The following is a 12191-nucleotide window of genomic DNA, read 5'->3' as shown; positions in this document are numbered from 1 at the left end:
AGGAGCCTTAGCACTGTGCTGTGATGTCACTCAATACCACTGACATCACTAGGTGTAAACAACATCTCTCCTTTGCTGTGTATGTGACTATGGAGCTGTTTGGTGATGTCGTCTATTATGGCCTTCATAGAAGCAACAGGAGGTTGTTGCATCCATCTAGAACCCTCAGAACTACAGTGCTATGATGTCACTCACTTCCACAGGCCTTGCAGAGTGTAAACAACAACAACCCAGCTTTGTTGTGTATGTAACCATAGGGATTTGTGATGTCACCTAGAACCTTCACAGCAGCGACAGCTTTATGAGGAGCATCAGCACTGCTCTGCCTGAGCAGAACCATCACCGCCATAGGTTGTCAAATAACCCGGGTTTAACCCACACAGGTAAGTCCAATGGGGTGCAGGCATGTCCTCTATGCTTACAGCTTCCCGTGGGTGTTGGTTTGATACCGTTTGGGGACAGCCAAGGAGGCATCTGCAGGCAACAAAGGTAGGTGTGTGCTTGTGTGTGTGTTTCCTATGCAGATCCTAAGCCCAGTGTCACATGCAAGTAGGAGGAGTAAGAAGGGTTCCTGGCAAATCCGGGTTATGGATTGCATTTAAAAAGGCCCCGTGGGAGTGCAATGGGCCCCTGTCTTGCTGCTTAGCAATAATGGTATGGGTTTAGGTTCTGCTGTGTGTACTGGTGGTTGACTGCCCCCCAGCCCAGAGTGTGCATGGAAAATTGTCTGGCAGCCTCCCTGACAGCAAGCAGTGATAGTGCCCATGAAGGGCACCTTGTTGGGGCCCGCCCCTTTCACGGTTATCGCTTCTCGGCCTTTTGGCTAAGATCAAGTGTAGTATCTGTTCTTATCAGTTTAATATCTGATACGTCCCCTATCTGGGGACCATATATTAAATGGATTTTTGAGAACGGGGGCCGATTTCGAAGCTTGCTTCCGTCGCCCTATGCATTGACCCGATATGGCAGTATCTTCGGGTACAGTGCACCACCCCCTTACAGGGTTAAAAAGAAAGATTCCTACTTTCATTGCTACCTGCTTGCTGGCTAGCCAGCTAGCCAGCCCTGTGGGCCTTGCTGCTGCTGCAGCCAAAAAACAAAAGGTGGTGCTGCTGCTGCTTCTGCTGCTTCTGCTTCTGCTTGTGTCTGGCCGCTGTTGGAGCGTCCAGGCACAGGACTTCTGCTGCTGCTGACTAAATGGCCTCCTTAATTGGATCATTTGAGTAGCCAGCACACCTGTGCAGGTAGGGCATGACATGATAGGCAGCTGCCTTGATAGCGGGTGGGTGCTGAATGTTCCTAATTGACAAAATAAGATTAATGCTTATGAAGAAATATAAAATCTCATCCCTTCCCCAATATCGCGCCACACCCCTACCCCTTAATTCCCTGGTTGAACTTGATGGACATATGTCTTTTTTCGACCGTACTAACTATGTAACTATGTAACATAACATGGGGGGGGGGGGGGTCTCCTGGCTGTTCACACAGGTGTGTCATTGCTGTACATTGACCATGCATTGCTTCTGTGGTATTGCAAAGGCAAAGACAAATGCTTCCAGCCATCCATTGCACTAATGGATTGGTCATCAGCTGGCTGTCTATGTCCCGCATCAATATAGACCAAAGTACAGAGGGTTAGGCTATGCTATTGTGCACCTACCTGATGCATCAGAAGGTGCGAGGCCCTTGCTAAATTCTGTGCACAGACTTTGAGATCTATACTTTAGACTGTATCTAAACCTGCTCCAACATGGACTGACATTCTGGCCTACTTTCAGCCGATGCGACTTGTCTGTCGCTGAACAGTCGCTTTTTATGTATTCAGCACCTATGTATAATGTTGTAAAAATGCTCTAGAAGCTAAAGTCGCAGAAATGTCACACATATTTGGCCTGCAACTTTCTGTGCGACAAATTCAGACAGGAAAAATCAGTATAAATCCTTAGAAAATTATCCCCCAGTGTCTCCATCTGCTGGCGGTATTGAATAAGCATTGCTGCACTGATGGGGTATGCATTAGACGAAAAAAAAGAAGAAAAAGAAGAATAATACGCCCAGAAAAGAGGCGAAAAGGAGAAAAACGTAAAAAAACGTGAAAAAAAAGTAAGAGGAAGAGAAGGGAAAAAAAGGTGGAAATGGGTTTAAAAGTGATTTCGGCGGAGAAATATATATATATATATATATATATATATATATATATATATACGCGCACACACACACATATATATAAACGTATTCTCCGTTGAGATATTGCAGCCGCTGCTGTGTCCAGGCCCAGGAGCCTTAGCACTGTGCTTTGATGTCACTCAATACCACTGACATCACTAGGTGTAAACAACATCTCTCCTTTGCTGTGTATGTGACTATGGAGCTGTTTGGTGATGTCGTCTATTATGGCCTTCATAGAAGCAACAGGAGATTGTTGCATCCATCTAGAACCCTCAGAACTACAGTGCTATGATGTCACTCACTTCCACAGGCCTTGCAGAGTGTAAACAACAACAACCCAGCTTTGTTGTGTATGTAACCATAGGGATTTGTGATGTCACCTAGAACCTTCACAGCAGCGACAGCTTTATGAGGAGCATCAGCACTGCTCTGCCTGAGCAGAACCATCACCGCCATAGGTTGTCAAATAACCCGGGTTTAACCCACACAGGTAAGTCCAATGGGGTGCAGGCATGTCCTCTATGCTTACAGCTTCCCGTGGGTGTTGGTTTGATACCGTTTGGGGACAGCCAAGGAGGCATCTGCAGGCAACAAAGGTAGGTGTGTGCTTGTGTGTGTGTTTCCTATGCAGATCCTAAGCCCAGTGTCACATGCAAGTAGGAGGAGTAAGAAGGGTTCCTGGCAAATCCGGGTTATGGATTGCATTTAAAAAGGCCCCGTGGGAGTGCAATGGGCCCCTGTCTTGCTGCTTAGCAATAATGGTATGGGTTTAGGTTCTGCTGTGTGTACTGGTGGTTGACTGCCCCCCAGCCCAGAGTGTGCATGGAAAATTGTCTGGCAGCCTCCCTGACAGCAAGCAGTGATAGTGCCCATGAAGGGCACCTTGTTGGGCCCGCCCCTTTCACGGTTATCGCTTCTCGGCCTTTTGGCTAAGATCAAGTGTAGTATCTGTTCTTATCAGTTTAATATCTGATACGTCCCCTATCTGGGGACCATATATTAAATGGATTTTTGAGAACGGGGGCCGATTTCGAAGCTTGCTTCCGTCGCCCTATGCATTGACCCGATATGGCAGTATCTTCGGGTACAGTGCACCACCCCCTTACAGGGTTAAAAAGAAAGATTCCTACTTTCATTGCTACCTGCTTGCTGGCTAGCCAGCTAGCCAGCCCTGTGGGCCTTGCTGCTGCTGCAGCCAAAAAACAAAAGGTGGTGCTGCTGCTGCTTCTGCTTCTGCTTGTGTCTGGCCGCTGTTGGAGCGTCCAGGCACAGGACTTCTGCTGCTGCTGACTAAATGGCCTCCTTAATTGGATCATTTGAGTAGCCAGCACACCTGTGCAGGTAGGGCATGACATGATAGGCAGCTGCCTTGATAGTGGGTGGGTGCTGAATGTTCCTAATTGACAAAATAAGATTAATGCTTATGAAGAAATATAAAATCTCATCCCTTCCCCAATATCGCGCCACACCCCTACCCCTTAATTCCCTGGTTGAACTTGATGGACATATGTCTTTTTTCGACCGTACTAACTATGTAACTATGTAACATAACATGGGGGGGGGGGGGTCTCCTGGCTGTTCACACAGGTGTGTCATTGCTGTACATTGACCATGCATTGCTTCTGTGGTATTGCAAAGGCAAAGACAAATGCTTCCAGCCATCCATTGCACTAATGGATTGGTCATCAGCTGGCTGTCTATGTCCCGCATCAATATAGACCAAAGTACAGAGGGTTAGGCTATGCTATTGTGCACCTACCTGATGCATCAGAAGGTGCGAGGCCCTTGCTAAATTCTGTGCACAGACTTTGAGATCTATACTTTAGACTGTATCTAAACCTGCTCCAACATGGACTGACATTCTGGCCTACTTTCAGCCGATGCGACTTGTCTGTCGCTGAACAGTCGCTTTTTATGTATTCAGCACCTATGTATAATGTTGTAAAAATGCTCTAGAAGCTAAAGTCGCAGAAATGTCACACATATTTGGCCTGCAACTTTCTGTGCGACAAATTCAGACAGGAAAAATCAGTATAAATCCTTAGAAAATTATCCCCCAGTGTCTCCATCTGCTGGCGGTATTGAATAAGCATTGCTGCACTGATGGGGTATGCATTAGACGAAAAAAAAGAAGAAAAAGAAGAATAATACGCCCAGAAAAGAGGCGAAAAGGAGAAAAACGTAAAAAAACGTGAAAAAAAAGTAAGAGGAAGAGAAGGGAAAAAAAGGTGGAAATGGGTTTAAAAGTGATTTCGGCGGAGAAATATATATATATATATATATATATATATATATATATATATATACGCGCACACACACACATATATATAAACGTATTCTCCGTTGAGATATTGCAGCCGCTGCTGTGTCCAGGCCCAGGAGCCTTAGCACTGTGCTGTGATGTCACTCAATACCACTGACATCACTAGGTGTAAACAACATCTCTCCTTTGCTGTGTATGTGACTATGGAGCTGTTTGGTGATGTCGTCTATTATGGCCTTCATAGAAGCAACAGGAGGTTGTTGCATCCATCTAGAACCCTCAGAACTACAGTGCTATGATGTCACTCACTTCCACAGGCCTTGCAGAGTGTAAACAACAACAACCCAGCTTTGTTGTGTATGTAACCATAGGGATTTGTGATGTCACCTAGAACCTTCACAGCAGCGACAGCTTTATGAGGAGCATCAGCACTGCTCTGCCTGAGCAGAACCATCACCGCCATAGGTTGTCAAATAACCCGGGTTTAACCCACACAGGTAAGTCCTCTATGCTTACAGCTTCCCGTGGGTGTTGGTTTGATACCGTTTGGGGACAGCCAAGGAGGCATCTGCAGGCAACAAAGGTAGGTGTGTGCTTGTGTGTGTGTTTCCTATGCAGATCCTAAGCCCAGTGTCACATGCAAGTAGGAGGAGTAAGAAGGGTTCCTGGCAAATCCGGGTTATGGATTGCATTTAAAAAGGCCCCGTGGGAGTGCAATGGGCCCCTGTCTTGCTGCTTAGCAATAATGGTATGGGTTTAGGTTCTGCTGTGTGTACTGGTGGTTGACTGCCCCCCAGCCCAGAGTGTGCATGGAAAATTGTCTGGCAGCCTCCCTGACAGCAAGCAGTGATAGTGCCCATGAAGGGCACCTTGTTGGGCCCGCCCCTTTCACGGTTATCGCTTCTCGGCCTTTTGGCTAAGATCAAGTGTAGTATCTGTTCTTATCAGTTTAATATCTGATACGTCCCCTATCTGGGGACCATATATTAAATGGATTTTTGAGAACGGGGGCCGATTTCGAAGCTTGCTTCCGTCGCCCTATGCATTGACCCGATATGGCAGTATCTTCGGGTACAGTGCACCACCCCCTTACAGGGTTAAAAAGAAAGATTCCTACTTTCATTGCTACCTGCTTGCTGGCTAGCCAGCTAGCCAGCCCTGTGGGCCTTGCTGCTGCTGCAGCCAAAAAACAAAAGGTGGTGCTGCTGCTGCTTCTGCTGCTTCTGCTTCTGCTTGTGTCTGGCCGCTGTTGGAGCGTCCAGGCACAGGACTTCTGCTGCTGCTGACTAAATGGCCTCCTTAATTGGATCATTTGAGTAGCCAGCACACCTGTGCAGGTAGGGCATGACATGATAGGCAGCTGCCTTGATAGCGGGTGGGTGCTGAATGTTCCTAATTGACAAAATAAGATTAATGCTTATGAAGAAATATAAAATCTCATCCCTTCCCCAATATCGCGCCACACCCCTACCCCTTAATTCCCTGGTTGAACTTGATGGACATATGTCTTTTTTCGACCGTACTAACTATGTAACTATGTAACATGACATGGGGGGGGGGGGGGTCTCCTGGCTGTTCACACAGGTGTGTCATTGCTGTACATTGACCATGCATTGCTTCTGTGGTATTGCAAAGGCAAAGACAAATGCTTCCAGCCATCCATTGCACTAATGGATTGGTCATCAGCTGGCTGTCTATGTCCCGCATCAATATAGACCAAAGTACAGAGGGTTAGGCTATGCTATTGTGCACCTACCTGATGCATCAGAAGGTGCGAGGCCCTTGCTAAATTCTGTGCACAGACTTTGAGATCTATACTTTAGACTGTATCTAAACCTGCTCCAACATGGACTGACATTCTGGCCTACTTTCAGCCGATGCGACTTGTCTGTCGCTGAACAGTCGCTTTTTATGTATTCAGCACCTATGTATAATGTTGTAAAAATGCTCTAGAAGCTAAAGTCGCAGAAATGTCACACATATTTGGCCTGCAACTTTCTGTGCGACAAATTCAGACAGGAAAAATCAGTATAAATCCTTAGAAAATTATCCCCCAGTGTCTCCATCTGCTGGCGGTATTGAATAAGCATTGCTGCACTGATGGGGTATGCATTAGACGAAAAAAAAGAAGAAAAAGAAGAATAATACGCCCAGAAAAGAGGCGAAAAGGAGAAAAACGTAAAAAAACGTGAAAAAAAAGTAAGAGGAAGAGAAGGGAAAAAAAGGTGGAAATGGGTTTAAAAGTGATTTCGGCGGAGAAATATATATATATATATATATATATATATATACGCGCACACACACACATATATATAAACGTATTCTCCGTTGAGATATTGCAGCCGCTGCTGTGTCCAGGCCCAGGAGCCTTAGCACTGTGCTGTGATGTCACTCAATACCACTGACATCACTAGGTGTAAACAACATCTCTCCTTTGCTGTGTATGTGACTATGGAGCTGTTTGGTGATGTCGTCTATTATGGCCTTCATAGAAGCAACAGGAGATTGTTGCATCCATCTAGAACCCTCAGAACTACAGTGCTATGATGTCACTCACTTCCACAGGCCTTGCAGAGTGTAAACAACAACAACCCAGCTTTGTTGTGTATGTAACCATAGGGATTTGTGATGTCACCTAGAACCTTCACAGCAGCGACAGCTTTATGAGGAGCATCAGCACTGCTCTGCCTGAGCAGAACCATCACCGCCATAGGTTGTCAAATAACCCGGGTTTAACCCACACAGGTAAGTCCAATGGGGTGCAGGCATGTCCTCTATGCTTACAGCTTCCCGTGGGTGTTGGTTTGATACCGTTTGGGGACAGCCAAGGAGGCATCTGCAGGCAACAAAGGTAGGTGTGTGCTTGTGTGTGTGTTTCCTATGCAGATCCTAAGCCCAGTGTCACATGCAAGTAGGAGGAGTAAGAAGGGTTCCTGGCAAATCCGGGTTATGGATTGCATTTAAAAAGGCCCCGTGGGAGTGCAATGGGCCCCTGTCTTGCTGCTTAGCAATAATGGTATGGGTTTAGGTTCTGCTGTGTGTACTGGTGGTTGACTGCCCCCCAGCCCAGAGTGTGCATGGAAAATTGTCTGGCAGCCTCCCTGACAGCAAGCAGTGATAGTGCCCATGAAGGGCACCTTGTTGGGCCCGCCCCTTTCACGGTTATCGCTTCTCGGCCTTTTGGCTAAGATCAAGTGTAGTATCTGTTCTTATCAGTTTAATATCTGATACGTCCCCTATCTGGGGACCATATATTAAATGGATTTTTGAGAACGGGGGCCGATTTCGAAGCTTGCTTCCGTCGCCCTATGCATTGACCCGATATGGCAGTATCTTCGGGTACAGTGCACCACCCCCTTACAGGGTTAAAAAGAAAGATTCCTACTTTCATTGCTACCTGCTTGCTGGCTAGCCAGCTAGCCAGCCCTGTGGGCCTTGCTGCTGCTGCAGCCAAAAAACAAAAGGTGGTGCTGCTGCTGCTTCTGCTGCTTCTGCTTCTGCTTGTGTCTGGCCGCTGTTGGAGCGTCCAGGCACAGGACTTCTGCTGCTGCTGACTAAATGGCCTCCTTAATTGGATCATTTGAGTAGCCAGCACACCTGTGCAGGTAGGGCATGACATGATAGGCAGCTGCCTTGATAGCGGGTGGGTGCTGAATGTTCCTAATTGACAAAATAAGATTAATGCTTATGAAGAAATATAAAATCTCATCCCTTCCCCAATATCGCGCCACACCCCTACCCCTTAATTCCCTGGTTGAACTTGATGGACATATGTCTTTTTTCGACCGTACTAACTATGTAACTATGTAACATAACATGGGGGGGGGGGGGGGGGTCTCCTGGCTGTTCACACAGGTGTGTCATTGCTGTACATTGACCATGCATTGCTTCTGTGGTATTGCAAAGGCAAAGACAAATGCTTCCAGCCATCCATTGCACTAATGGATTGGTCATCAGCTGGCTGTCTATGTCCCGCATCAATATAGACCAAAGTACAGAGGATTAGGCTATGCTATTGTGCACCTACCTGATGCATCAGAAGGTGCGAGGCCCTTGCTAAATTCTGTGCACAGACTTTGAGATCTATACTTTAGACTGTATCTAAACCTGCTCCAACATGGACTGACATTCTGGCCTACTTTCAGCCGATGCGACTTGTCTGCCGCTGAACAGTCGCTTTTTATGTATTCAGCACCTATGTATAATGTTGTAAAAATGCTCTAGAAGCTAAAGTCGCAGAAATGTCACACATATTGGGCCTGCAACTTTCTGTGCGACAAATTCAGACAGGAAAAATCAGTATAAATCCTTAGAAAATTATCCCCCAGTGTCTCCATCTGCTGGCGGTATTGAATAAGCATTGCTGCACTGATGGGGTATGCATTAGACGAAAAAAAAGAAGAAAAAGAAGAATAATACGCCCAGAAAAGAGGCGAAAAGGAGAAAAACGTAAAAAAACGTGAAAAAAAAGTAAGAGGAAGAGAAGGGAAAAAAAGGTGGAAATGGGTTTAAAAGTGATTTCGGCGGAGAAATATATATATATATATATATATATATATATATATATATATATATATATACGCGCACACACACACATATATATAAACGTATTCTCCGTTGAGATATTGCAGCCGCTGCTGTGTCCAGGCCCAGGAGCCTTAGCACTGTGCTGTGATGTCACTCAATACCACTGACATCACTAGGTGTAAACAACATCTCTCCTTTGCTGTGTATGTGACTATGGAGCTGTTTGGTGATGTCGTCTATTATGGCCTTCATAGAAGCAACAGGAGATTGTTGCATCCATCTAGAACCCTCAGAACTACAGTGCTATGATGTCACTCACTTCCACAGGCCTTGCAGAGTGTAAACAACAACAACCCAGCTTTGTTGTGTATGTAACCATAGGGATTTGTGATGTCACCTAGAACCTTCACAGCAGCGACAGCTTTATGAGGAGCATCAGCACTGCTCTGCCTGAGCAGAACCATCACCGCCATAGGTTGTCAAATAACCCGGATTTAACCCACACAGGTAAGTCCAATGGGGTGCAGGCATGTCCTCTATGCTTACAGCTTCCCGTGGGTGTTGGTTTGATACCGTTTGGGGACAGCCAAGGAGGCATCTGCAGGCAACAAAGGTAGGTGTGTGCTTGTGTGTGTGTTTCCTATGCAGATCCTAAGCCCAGTGTCACATGCAAGTAGGAGGAGTAAGAAGGGTTCCTGGCAAATCCGGGTTATGGATTGCATTTAAAAAGGCCCCGTGGGAGTGCAATGGGCCCCTGTCTTGCTGCTTAGCAATAATGGTATGGGTTTAGGTTCTGCTGTGTGTACTGGTGGTTGACTGCCCCCCAGCCCAGAGTGTGCATGGAAAATTGTCTGGCAGCCTCCCTGACAGCAAGCAGTGATAGTGCCCATGAAGGGGACCTTGTTGGGCCCGCCCCTTTCACGGTTATCGCTTCTCGGCCTTTTGGCTAAGATCAAGTGTAGTATCTGTTCTTATCAGTGTACTTACCTGGCAGGGGAGATACCATGATCGCTACGGTCTGAAGAACTCCAAGCATTGTGGTAGAGATTTTGCGTAGTACGATTGCAGTACTTTTCGTTCTTATTAGAACCGCATTTCTCTAGAGCATACCACCTGAAGATCGTCTCCTGCCTGCCTCGGAACATCTGAAGAAGGAGAAGATCTTGAAGACTGCAGCTCCGGAAGAAGCCGACGAAGAACCTGGAAGAAGGGAATCGGCGGTGAATTCCGGAACAGCGGTGAAGAGGAAGGCGGCGCAGAATCTTTTCGAAGAAACTCGCTGCCTCTGGAGAAGGATTTGCATAGCTCCTCCCACCGGGACCGGATCTGCATAGCTCCTCCCACCCGGGAAAGAAGACTTTGCGAAGCCTCTCTCCACAAGCAAGCAAGGAAGCGGAAAAGAGCCTGCTGGAAGAAGCCATGGCCTCAACCAGCAAGTCCACCCAGGAGGCTGCAGGGCAAGGCCTGGAGGTCCAGCCCCAACCACAGCAAGCTTCAACCTCCACCACGGCAAGGCAGAAGGGCGGCAGAATTCCTAACCTGGAAGCTCCAACCCTGGAGCCCTGGATGAGGCAGACTGTTGCCTTGAAGCTCAAGCCCGTGGACGGAAGGGTGCCGGACATGTCCCACGACGTGTTCTGCAAGAAGATGCTGGCGGATCAAGGCTTCCCCACGGCTGACACCCTGGGAATAGCAACCTTCTTTTCGGGAATCTTCTACATCACCTTTGCCACCATTGGGACCTGTAGAAGATACTGGGAGGTGGTGAAAGCGGCGAGTCCCGAATCCCCTTTCTCTCGCTTTGTGGGCAACTGCCTTATTCAAAGAGAGGAGAGGCGGGTGACGGTCTCAATGCGGAACCCACACACCCCAGGCACGGACATCTCGACCTTCCTGAAGCGCTTCTGCACCGTGGTGAGGGAGCCCACCCGCATCCTGAACTCACTCGGATACTGGACCTGCAAGTGGTCTGTGGTCGTCAGACTCAACAAGAACCCTGCTTCTCCAGACGGACTACAGCACCTGCCAACGACATTTTCCTTGGGCAACTCCACAGGACTTATCTTCTACCCGGACATGCCGCAGACCTGCAGGAGATGTGGCAAGATGGGCCACGAGGGCAAGGACTGTACGGAGGATGCCTGCAGGTATTGCCGTGTGACAGGTCACACGACCAAGGACTGCCCCAAGAGCAAGACCTGCAACCTCTGCGGACTGGCAGCCCACAGCTACAAGGACTGCCCCCAGAGGGAGAGAACATGGGCATCTGTGGCAGCGAGAGCACCGAAGCCAGCCCCAGCTCCGGAGCCAACACCACGGATGGCCAAGCCGACCAAGGAGGGTAAGAAGGCGAAAGCCACCACCCCTGCCCCGTCCCGCCCCTCCCCTGCACCTCCCGCCCCATCCCCTGCCCCTCCCGCCCCATCTCCTGCCCCATCCCGCCCCACCCCTGCCCCATCCCGTCCCACCCCTGCCCCATCCCGTCCCACCCCTGCCCCTCCTGCCCCATCCCGTCCCACCCCTGCCCCTCCTGCCCCATCCCGTCCCACCCCCACCCCTCCTGCCCCATCCCGCCCCACCCCTGCCCCCCGTACCCCACCCCGGCCCACCCCTGCCCCCCGTACCCCACCCCGGCCCACCCCTGCCCCGTCCTCCCCTGCCCGGCCCACCCCTGCCCCGTCCTCCCCTGCCCGGCCCACCCCTGCCCCGTCCTCCCCTGCCCGGGCACTCTCTCCTGCCCCCCGCCCCACCCAGCCTCCTTTCTCTCCTGGCCCAGCAGCACCTAACCCCCCTCCAGCTGCTGGTGCCCGCCCTTCGGAGGACTTTCCTGTGCTTCCTCCCCCAGGTACCATACAGAGGAAGAGGAAAGGAAGGGACAACGTATCAGAAGAGTCCCACAAAAGAAAGATAATCGAGACCTGCGAAACCCCTCAAGCTTCAGATGAGGAGGAGGAGATGGAGCAGGTCTGCGAGAGCCCTGAGGCTTCAGAAGGAGAGGAGGTGATGGAGCAGGCCCAAGTGGAGCAGGTCCAAGCAGAGCCAGTCCAAGCTCAATCTATGGAGGAGCTGCTGCAGGACCCAGAGGTTAAGAAAATCCTGGACACTCCGTCCAACACGGTCTACGACGAGTTCTTGGAAGGGCGCTACGAGAAGCCACACGAGCCGACAGGCGCCAGAGAAGAGGACCCGTCCGACCAGACTGGTAACTAGTATCAGAACTAACCTCTCT

The 12191-nt window shown here is 49.1% G+C and overlaps 4 non-coding genes and 1 pseudogene across 4 annotated transcripts; all 5 read left to right on the top strand.

The window, feature by feature from the left end:
* The first annotated feature begins 803 nt into the window (after positions 1–803).
* Positions 804–994, top strand: LOC130321974 (U2 spliceosomal RNA). The gene has a single exon (XR_008867587.1). It is a non-coding gene; the product is annotated as a U2 spliceosomal RNA (small nuclear RNA).
* A 2087-nt stretch (positions 995–3081) lies between these two features.
* On the top strand, positions 3082–3272 carry LOC130321972 (U2 spliceosomal RNA). The gene has a single exon (XR_008867586.1). It is a non-coding gene; the product is annotated as a U2 spliceosomal RNA (small nuclear RNA).
* Positions 3273–5331: 2059 nt separating this feature from the next.
* LOC130321971 (U2 spliceosomal RNA) lies at positions 5332–5522 on the top strand. Its single transcript, XR_008867585.1, has one exon. It is a non-coding gene; the product is annotated as a U2 spliceosomal RNA (small nuclear RNA).
* Positions 5523–7599: 2077 nt separating this feature from the next.
* LOC130321970 (U2 spliceosomal RNA) lies at positions 7600–7790 on the top strand. The gene has a single exon (XR_008867584.1). It is a non-coding gene; the product is annotated as a U2 spliceosomal RNA (small nuclear RNA).
* Positions 7791–9888: 2098 nt separating this feature from the next.
* Positions 9889–10038, top strand: LOC130321921 (U2 spliceosomal RNA; annotated as a pseudogene).
* Positions 10039–12191: the final 2153 nt, after the last annotated feature.

The sequence above is a fragment of the Hyla sarda genome, unplaced genomic scaffold (genome assembly GCF_029499605.1).
Source record: "Hyla sarda isolate aHylSar1 unplaced genomic scaffold, aHylSar1.hap1 scaffold_229, whole genome shotgun sequence".
NCBI lineage: Eukaryota > Metazoa > Chordata > Amphibia > Anura > Hylidae > Hyla > Hyla sarda.
This window is presented reverse-complemented; position numbering and strand designations above follow the sequence as displayed.